This window comes from Enhydra lutris, unplaced genomic scaffold (assembly GCF_002288905.1).
Source record: "Enhydra lutris kenyoni isolate GAN:26980312 unplaced genomic scaffold, ASM228890v2 scaffoldscaffold20, whole genome shotgun sequence".
NCBI lineage: Eukaryota > Metazoa > Chordata > Mammalia > Carnivora > Mustelidae > Enhydra > Enhydra lutris.
This window is the reverse complement of record NW_019154104.1, coordinates 2,614,769-2,623,994: the sequence shown is the minus strand read 5'-3', so window position 1 is coordinate 2,623,994 and position 9,226 is coordinate 2,614,769.

Below are 9,226 nucleotides of genomic sequence, written 5' to 3'. Positions count from 1 at the left end.
GTGCTTGGATTTAGAAACTTACACATATAAAAAATAGAGAGCAAACATTCCTTCAAATGTGGAAGGAGCATCACAAATATTGACCAGTTAGAAGATCACGAATAAAATCTCAGTGTAGTTCAAATAATCTGTTATACTAATCACTGTCTCTACTAGCAATGCAACTAAATTAAAAAGCAACAATTTTTTAAAGGTTTTATTTATTTATTTGACACAAAGAGAGAGAGATCACAAGTAGGCAGAGATGCAGGCAGAAAGAGAGAGAGGAGGAAGCAGGCTCCCCGCTGAGCAGAGAGCCCGATCCCAGGACCCTGAGATCATGACCTGAGCCAAAGGCAGAGGCTTAACCCACTGTGCCACCCAGGCACCCGAAAAAAAGCAACAATTTTTTAAAAAGTATTTTTAATCCACATTTGAGAACTTCGCAATTTATTCCCAAATAGCTCATGGTTAAAGGTGAAATGACATTTAGAAGTGAGCAATGGGAGTACAGTTGACCCTTGAAAAACACAGGTTTGAACTTCGTGAGTCCACTTATACAAGGGTTTTTTTAATATATATAAATACAGTATAATACTATAAATGTATTTTTCTCTTGTGATTTTCTTTTTTTTAAAGATTTTATTTATTTATTATTTATTTGTCAGAGAGAGAGAGAGAGAGAGTGCACAAGCAGGCAGAGCAGCAGGCAGAGGCAGAGAGAGAAGCAGGCTCCCCGCTGAGCAAGGAGCCAGATGCGGGACTTGATCCCAGGATCCTGGGATCATGACCTGAGCCGAAGGCAGTGGCATAACCAACTGACCCAGCCAGGCATCCCTCTTATGATTTTCTTAATATTTTTTCTCCAGCTTAATTTATTGTAACAATACAGTATGTAATACACATAACATAGAAAATGTATGTTTATCTACTGTTTATGTTATCGGTAAGGCTTCTGGTCAACAGTAGGATATTATTAAGTTTTCTTGGAGGGGACAAATGTTATATGTGCATGAGGTGATGTTCAGTACTTCCAAACCCTGTGTGGTCCAAGGGTCAACTGTACTACTAATCAAATCTCATGAGCTATAACTAAAGTAACATTTAGAGGGAAATGTGTAGCCTTAAACAGATTTATTGAAAAACAAATGGAAACAAATAAGTGTGTTCAACTCATGAAGCCAAAAGCAAATACAGAGTAAGCCCTAAATTAAGAACAAAGAAGGAAATTTAAAAATTAAATAATAAATTAATGAAATAGAAAGCCGTAATAAAACCATAGAAAGGGAAAGACTGACAAAACCCAAAACTAGTTATTTTTTTAAGTTATTAACTTTATTTATTTATATATCTTTAAAAATTTATTTATTTACTTGTGAAAGAGAGAGAGCGCATGTGGGAGCAGGGGGAAGGGCGGAGGGAGAGGGAGAGAATCCCAAGCAGACTGTGCTGAGTGTGGAACCCCGGGTGGGTCTCCATCTCATGACCCTGAGATCATGTTCTGAGCAGAGCTCAAGAGTCCGAGGCTTAACCACCTGAGCCACTCAGGTGCCCTAGCGCTCAACTCTCGATACCAGCTAAGATGTTCATCTCAGGGTGGTGAGTTCAAGCCTCACATCGGGCTCCATGCTAGATGTGGAGCCTACTTAAAAACAAACAAATATGTGTATATGTATGTGTGTGTGTATGAAGGAAACAAACAAATAACCAAAATTTTTAAAGAGGCAAAGGACTTGAACAGACACTTTCCCATAGAAGACAAATGGATGGCAGGGAAGCACATGAAAAGATGTTCAATGTCGTTAGTCGGTAATGGAAACAGCCAAAGATCCCTCAGCGGGGGAGTGAGAAAGCAAAGTAGGACAGCCATGTGATGGGATACCGTCCGCCAGCAAAAAGGCAGGACTTACTGATACACGCCATCAAGCGAATAAACTCAGACGTATTGTGTTGAAGTAACAGAAGCCAGTCTCCAAAAGCCATGTATGGTTCTATTTACACGACATTCTGTGAAAGACACAACTATGAAGCCGGAAAGCGGATCGATGGTTACCAGGACCTGTGGCGGGGGTGGGGCTGGCTACAACGGAAAACAGGGATCCAGGGGGGGAGATGGAACGTTTCTTGATCCTGGTGGTAGTGACATGGTTGTAGGAGTGTCGAAAGTAAAAACTAAAAGGGATACCTTTTACTGTATATAAATTCATACGTTAATAAATCTAAAATAAACAAAACTAATGGAATAGATAAACTTCTGGTGATATTGAAACGATTTTTCGGAATTGAGAAAAAGGGATCCAATTACAAATAATGAAATTTTAAAAATCGAAACACTTCACACAAATTTGAAAAAATATTAAAATGGATAACTTCATAGGAAAAAACCCACCGAAATTAATAAAACGGAAAGCCTAGCTAAATCAACAATCACTCAGGAGACTAAACGGGTAGTCAAAAGTCTCTTCCATCAAAAGACATCAGGCACATATGGTTTTATATGTCAGTTTTATCCAACTGTTAAGACACCAATAAACTCACTCTATATCCTACAAACTATTTCAGAAAATTCTAAAAAAGAAAGCTAGCTATTTCATTTTATGAAGTTAGGATAGCCCTGATAACAAACAAGGACAGGAAAAACTACAGACCATTTTCACTACTGAACATAGATGCATACATTAAAAAAAAAAAAAAACTGCTATGTTTTAAAATACATGCACATACGCTCACATGTTCTTATCATAATCAAGAAGAGTTTAGTAAGGATATAGGATAGTTTTTCTTTTTTTCTTTTTAGATTTTACGTATTTGTTTAGAGCAAGAGCGAGTATGAGCAGGGGAAGGGTAGAGGGCGAGGGAGAGACAGAATCCCAGGCCGACTTTGAGCTGAGCCCAGAGCCCGATATGAGACCCAATCCCACCACCCCGAGATCATGACCTGAACTGAAATCAAGAGTCAGGGGCGCCTGGGTGGCTCAGTGGGTTAAAGCCTCTGCCTTCGGCTCAGGTCATGATCTCAGGGTCCTGGGATCAAGCCCCGCATCGGGCTCTCTGCTCTGCAGGGAGCCTGCTTTCTCCTCTCTCTGCCTGCCTCTCTGCCTGCTTGTGATCTCTGTCTCTGTCAAGTAAATAAATAAAATCTTTAAAAAAAAAAAAAAGAAATCAAGAGTCAGACACTTAACCAACTGAGCCACCCAGGTGCCCCTATAAGGATAGTTTAATAACAATAAATTCTATCAATATTCAGTACATTACATTAACAATTAAAGAATTGTTAATAAATAATTAACAATTAAAGAAAAACGTGTTGCCATCTTAATAGATGCAGAAGAGGCATTTGATACAATTAAACATTCATTCATTTTTTTTTAAGATTTTATTTATTTATTTGAGAGAGAGAGAGAAATCACAAGCAGGCAGAGGGGGAGGGAGAAGCAGGCCCCCTGCTGAGCAGAGAACCCGACGTGGGGCTCCTGGGGCTCCATCCCAGGACCCCGGGACCATGACCTGAGCCGAAGGCAGAGGCCCAACCCACTGAGCCACACAGGCACCCGCAAAACATTCATTTATTTTTAACAACACTCAGCAAACTGGAGATTAAAAGACACTTCCTTTACTATGGTGATGCCCAGATCCAGACTATGAGGGACCGACCTAAACTAACACAGATCAGGTTTCCTGGTACTGGCCATCAGGGAAGCTTGCACACTTCAGTGAAATGCTACCAGGGGCTTGTGGGAAGTATTTTGGGGAAGTTTCAAGGCAACATGGTTTTATTCTGGACTAAGTGCTACCACAAAGTGGGGGTAATACTATATTTCAATTTTTACCTAGGAGACCCTCTGGACCTTTGTCATGGCTCTGCCTGCTACACAGTCTCTACCCCTGGTAATTATGACACCGAGAGCAGACTTTAAAACCTCCAAGGTGGGGGCCTGCTGACTGGCTCAGTTGGTGGAGCATATGACTTTTTTTTTTTAAGATTTTATTTATTTATTTGACAGACAGAGATCACAAGTAAGCAGAGAGGCAGGCAGAGAGAGAGGAGGAAGCAGGCTCCCTGCTGAGCAGAGAGCCCGATGCAGGGCTTGATCCCAGGACCCTGGGATCATGACCTGAGCCGAAGGCAGAGGCTTAACCCACTGAGTCACCCAGGCGCCCCAGAGCATATGACTCTCAATCTCAGGGTTCTGAGTTCAAGCCCCACATTGGGTATAGAAATTAAATAAATAAATAAAAATAAACTTAATAAAAGGGTTGCCTGGGTGGCTCAGTCAGTTAAGTATCCAACTCTTGGTTTTGGCTCAGGTCATGATCTCAGGGTCATGAGATCAAACCCCATGTGGGGCTCTGGGCTCCATGGGGAGTTTGCCTAAGATTCTCTTTCCTTCTCTGCCTGCGTCTCTCTGCAACCCCCCACCCCACCTCTCTCTCTTTCTCTCTCTCTAAATTAAAATCTTAAAAAAAAAACTTAAAAAAATAAAATAAGATAAAAAGCATGAATGCCTGCTTCTAGCATACAAAATGCTCACAGAACATAAAATTACATAAAGTTATTAAACCATTTACTGGGTCTAGTTATTTCTGAATGTTTGTACCCATTTGCTTGAGGATATGTGCATGTATAATTGTGCGTGTGGTGTGTTTTTACAATGTGGTCACATGAGGAAATTACTTTGAAAAAATTTAGTGTGTAAGTACCCCTACGTAAGTTTGTAGTCCCTCATTTATAACAGCTGCATAGTATTTCATTTCATTTTATGGTTAAAGGGAATGGCTGGCTTTGTTTTTTGGTAATTTACGTTCTTGTGTTCTATTAAAAAATGTTGTAATACGTGAAGATACAAACAAAGTACATACATACAAAGTAATACATGAAGATACAAACAAAGATACTCCAAGTACCTCTCCACCTACAGGATAATATTTAAAGCCATGAGGACAGTCCTCAAAATCCTTCCCCATAGAGCCACTGTCTTCCAGGCTATGCCCTCAGGCAGCACCCCTCCATCCACACACCCTCATTTCCAGCCACACCAGACTCCTCTGCGCTCCCCAACATCACAGCCTCTGTCACCCTTCTAGGCCATGGCCCACACCTTCAGCTCTGCATAGAAGGCCCCTCACCCTTGTTTATCTTTTTCCTTCCTGGCAAACTCCTATTACTTCAAGACCCAATTCCAAAGTCATGCGCTCAGCAAAGCTCTAGAAGGCTCTTGCTCTGCACGCCTTTCCTCCTGTGTCATCCCCTCCTCATCATTCCTGCCGCCTTTCTTGCCTGTCTCTTACCCTTTCTCGTCTTCCTTTCCTACATCCTTTTCCTCTGGGTGCTGAGGAGTCACGGGTGAACCGGGAGGTGGCAGATCAGTGAAGAGACTTAGAGAGCCCACTGTGAAAATCTCAAGGGAGGAGGAGCAGGTCTGCTCGTCAGCTTGAACAGACCAGCCCCCAGCACGGGGGCAGCGGGGGAGTGGGAGGGACTTTGCTGATGCTCAGGGAACAGCTGTTTGATGACAGGAGTCACTTCTGGATTGACGTGTGTCCCCTAAGGGATCCCCTCTAGTCTGAACCCCCAGTTCCCGTGAGTGTGACCTTATTTGGAAATACGGTCTTTGCAGATGTGATCAGGTTAGGATGAGGTCATGCTGGGTTGGGTAGGCTTTAATCCGAATACTGGTGTCCTCATAATGGAGGGACATTTGGACACAGGCACACAGGGGAGACTGAAGGCAGACATAGACATTGAAGTGATCTGTGAACCAACCGTCAGACAGGAAAGACTGCTGGCAGCACCAGAAGCAGGGGGAGCCAAGGAAAGATGTTCCCTTCCGGAGCCTTCCGAGGATGAATGACCCCTTGATTTTGAACTTCTATCCTCCAAAACTGTGAGAATAAATTTCTGTTGCTTTAAGCCACCCTGTTCGGGCAGCCCTAGGAGCAGACTTTAAAACCTCCATACAGAGCCCAAGACTCATTGCTCAGAAACTCCGCAGTCGCCTGCCCCCTCCGCTGCCCTGGGAGGCCGCAGCTGTCCCAGGCTCTTCCAGTCCATCTTCCCCCACCGACGCCGGCCTCCGCCTCCCCGCTCCGACCCGCACAGCACCGCCGCCCCGTCCACACTAGATGGCGCCAGCGGACTGAGCGGTGCCCGCTCCCGGCGCACCGAGGGCTGCAAATCCGAGCCCATCAGACGCCCACCTCCTTTAAGTTCTTTCCAGAGAAAGCGGCTTTTGTTCAGGCACAGAGGAAATCGGATCCTCTCCCCTGCAAACTGTCCTGCCAACCCCAACTCGCTCTTCCCCACGCCCGGCCTCTGAGTTTGAGCGGCCTGTTGAGGGTGAGGCTGGTGGGGCTCCGGGCTGGGAGCCAAGCGTAGGCCCTGCCCGGGATGGGCAGGGCTTTCCTGTCCCAAGTACAGGCCTCGCGATGGTGATTTGGGGCAGGCCGGCCGGGGTGCCCTGGGTGTGAGGACTGCTATCTCAGCACACGGGTGGCTGTGGGAGGGAAGACAGGGTGTCAATCCCCCCTCGGGCTCCCGGGACCCTGCTTTTTCCTCCCGGCTTGACATCTGCAGTGGCTAACGTCCCTCCGGCCCATCAGCTCCTTCTGCGGTCTCCCCCTCTCAGAGAAGCCGGCATCTGAGAGCCTGTTTTGACACTTTCCTCTCTCTTTGCCCCTGCGTGTTATCCGTTGCTAAGTACTGAAGAGTTTGCCTCCAATGGATGTTTGAGATTTCTCCATTTATCTCTATTTCTCCTGCCCCACTCTGGTCCAGGCCACCACACAGCTCACCTGGACAAGCCACTTCTTGCTGAGTGTGGTCTGTGAACCAGCAGCATGAGCACCCACCGGGACCATGGAAACGCGGGGTCTCAGGTCCCCACCCCAGGTCTGTGGGATCCTGATCTGCATTTTTGTAAGCTGCTGTCATGTGACTCAAGGATTCTTGAGGCTCAGTGCTGACTCATCTCTCTGCACCTGCCCTTACCCTCCTCCATCCATCTACAACAGAGCAAGAAGAACCCTTTAGAGATAACGTCAGATTATTTCAGTTGCTTGAGAAACTCCTTCCATGGCTTCAGTGCTCTTAGGCAATGGACAAGGTCTTGATCATGGCCTAGCAGACTTGCCTAGCCCTGCAGCATGGTCTCACGCCACTCTCCTTCTGGCTCCGAGCCCTGCCTACTACTTCAGAGCTCCTGGCGCCTTGGGCCTTTTATGCGGAACCCTCCTTGCCTAGCTCACCCCTATGCATTTTTGCATCTTATGGCTTCCTAAAAGGGAGCTCTTCCTGATCCTGCTGACCACACCAGTTCTCACAGCCAGGGACCATGTGGATCTGTGCCCTTCTGTATTCCTAGGGCCCAGCACAGACCTTGGCCCACAGTAGGTGCTCAACACACACTGTTAATTACGGATGTGTCAGAGTAGGCCCATGAGTGGGTGAGTGTTTGTGTTTCCAGAAATACTGTGACTCTCCATCCCAGGATTATAAGAACCAAGCCAGCATCCAGGCCCGGTAAAGCCAGAGGCTGTGTCCCCAAGAGACCAGAACCTCTTGCTGTCCCGCTGACCCCGATTTGTGTTTGCGGCCTCAGTGTTCCAGTTGCTACTGGGAGAAGTAGGAGGGGCTGGGTCACTGCTTACCGGGTTCTGCCCTCAAAGGCAAGCTGTCCTTTCTCCTTCAGCTCCTTCTACAACTTCCTATGGGGGGCAGCTACTTCTATTTTCACCCCAGAAGCCATCCCCTGGCTGTGTTTCTTACCCCCAAACAAGGGTAAGGAACCTTCCCTGGGTCCTGGCCCCTCAGTCCCATATTCCTTGACCTTCTGCACTGGCCCCTGACATGCTTTTTTTCAATCAGAGCTTTCCTTCATTTCTCTGGTTCCCCCTTTTCCTCTCCTCACCATAGAGATGTATAGTCTTTTCGACACTTTTGTCCGTTTCTCCTCATACAGTCAAACACAGAGCTCAGAACTTTTCACCTGAATGATCTCCCCAAACACGTGCGCAATCTTCCCATTTCTCCCAGACGGACTCAAGCCCCCTGTGCACTAACCACCCAAGGCCTGCCCCTCCTCTTCACTCACCAGGATGCCCGCAGTGGTCTCTGGCTTGGCTCTCACTCCAACTCGCTGTCCACTGAGTTCTTTTCTAATATATTACGTTCAGAGCACAACATTTGGTCTTCAGATCCTTCCAAAGCCCTCACTTGCCTATAGAATCACATTCACATCCCTAGTATGACATTCGAAGTCCTGCTCCTGGGTGGCTCAGTGGGTGAAGCGTCTGCCTTGGGCTCAGGTCCTGGGATCAAGCCCTCTTCAGGCTCCCTGCTCAGTGGGGATCCTGCTTCTCCCTCTGCCTGCCTCTCCCCCTGCTTGTGCTCTCTCTCTCTCTCCAGCAAATAAATAAATTAAAAATCTTAAAAGAAAAAGTCCTGCTCCAGCTGGGCACTGGCGTACCTCCCTCACTGCTTCCCTCCCAGCTGCCTCCATGCTGGACTCCTGTCCCTTGTCTGGAGAAGTCACCGTTGCTGGGGAGAGTCATGGTCAGACCCCCATTTTAGACTGGACGTGCTAGTTTGCTAGGGCTGCAGTAACAAGGTACCACAAACCAGGGGGCTTAAACAACAGATTTGGTTTTTTTGTTTTGTTTTGTTTTGTTTTTTCACAGATCTGGAGGCCAGAAGTCCAGATCAAGAAGCCAGCAGGGACTGTTCCAACAGAGGGCGGTGTCCCAGGGCCTGTCTCCTGGGTTTGTGGACAGCCATCTTCTCCCTGTGTCTTCACATCGCCTTCCCTCTGAACGTGTCTGTGTCCCAATTCCCTATTCTTATAAGGACACCAGGCATTTTGGAATAGGACCCTCTCCAATGACTTTATTTGAACTCACTTTCTTCTTTAAAAACACTACCTCCAAATAGGATTTCCACATATGCATTTTAGGGGAAGACAGTCCAATGCAGAACACCAAAGATCCCAAGAAATCATTTTTGTTTTATCAGGGAAAGAAGATGGAAATAACAGGTAATGCGTACTGCTCGTTGTCCTTAAACTTGGCACTGCAGGGAGCTGGGTGTTCCTTTCCAGAAGGCAGATTACTGATTTGGAACAAGAGAAAAGATGAGATAAATTTGCAAATTTTTTTGTGAATATTCCTTCCGATCCCAGGTAACAGACATTTAGCATTTTTAGAAATAATGTATTAAGCAAGTAATGTATTCACTTGCTACAAAGTTCAAAAT